We start from the raw sequence: 1,494 nt of genomic DNA, 5'->3' as shown, positions 1-1,494 counted from the left end.
TGGTAGAGGAGGTGAACATTGAGAGAGGGAGGAGGTGATAGACAGTGTGATTGGAAGAAGGAGATGGACAGGCAGGAGGGGTGGAGGAGTTCGACAAAGAGGGGGTAGAGGAGGTGGACAGAGAAAGGCAGTGGAGAAGATGGACAGAGAGTGGGGAGGAAGGAGATGGGCAGAGAGATGGGGAAGGAGGAGATGAATTAATTGGCGATTGGAATACATAAATAACTGGGCAGACTATTTTTTCTGTGTGGTTTAATGTGTAATTAGAATGCTTCATTCATTTTTTATGTTTCCTGTTTTAACAGGGGCCATGTGAGCTGTGATGTTAAGGGTGATGCAGTGCAATCACAACAGCATATTAGCATTGAATATACATACTCGACCTTGTGTTAGGTTATTGAATCAGTAGTATGCATGTGGTATCTCTACACACAGAGCTGTCAGTAGCACACAGTGGTGCGACTCCAGACGAGGGGTACTCAGAGCTCATGGCTTGACCTGGCCCTGCACAGCTCAATGTGAATGATGCTGGGTGTGGCTGATAGTTATGCGACACCCAGCAATATCATGTCAGACTCTGAGGCTTCACCAGCATGCTGAGTGGAATGAAAATTAAGAAAGATAACAGGATTGGTTTGCCAATGGGTAGCTCGAGATCGGCGGAAATGGATCCTATGTTTTATGTCGACTCAAAGAGGCCACGTAACTAAGTGATCGATTTGGCTGATAATAAATATGATGATGATGAGGAACTCATGGCAAATAGGACTAACAGGGGATAGTGAACAAATACAAATAAGATCAGAATAGATGGTAAGAAGTTTGTTTGGTTTACAGGAGAACGTCACAAACATACTGAAAAACCTGAACTGGAAGACAAGATAGACATCAACTGTCCCACGAAGTGCTACTTACGAAGTTTCGAGGACAGGTGTTGAGTGAGAAATGTTGGAATGTATTGTGGTCCCTATGAATCGCTCCAAAGTGACCATGATAAGAAGACTGCAGTAATTACAACACACACAGAGGCGTTTAAGCAATAATTTTCCTACACTCCCTACACGTATGGAAAGGGAAGAATGCAATACATGGTACAAAGGAAAGTAAGTCTATCCTTCGCCATGCACTTAGCAGTGGTACAGAAAGTATGGATGTAGATATAGATAGATACAGCAATCTATCGTGGGTTAATTTGGAAGAAAGGAAGAGTGGTTTTAAGGTCCTGTGGGCATCGAAGCCATTAGAGGCAGAGAACAAGCTCATATAGTGTCAGAGATGGGGAAGAAAATGGGCTGTGCCCTTTCAAAGGAACCATCCCATCATTTGTCTCGAGTGATTTAGGGAAATCACGGAAAATCTAAATCTGGATGGCCAGACTCTGGTTTGAACCGTCGTCCTCTCAAATATGAGTCTAGTGTGCTAACCACTCTGCCACTTCACTCTGCTGGGTACTTTGTATGAGTCACTGAGTATTGTAAAGAAAGGCCTCATCTC

The sequence above is a fragment of the Schistocerca cancellata genome, chromosome 4 (assembly GCF_023864275.1).
Source record: "Schistocerca cancellata isolate TAMUIC-IGC-003103 chromosome 4, iqSchCanc2.1, whole genome shotgun sequence".
NCBI lineage: Eukaryota > Metazoa > Arthropoda > Insecta > Orthoptera > Acrididae > Schistocerca > Schistocerca cancellata.
The sequence above is the reverse complement of the archived record's forward strand: the minus strand, read 5'-3'. Positions refer to the sequence as shown.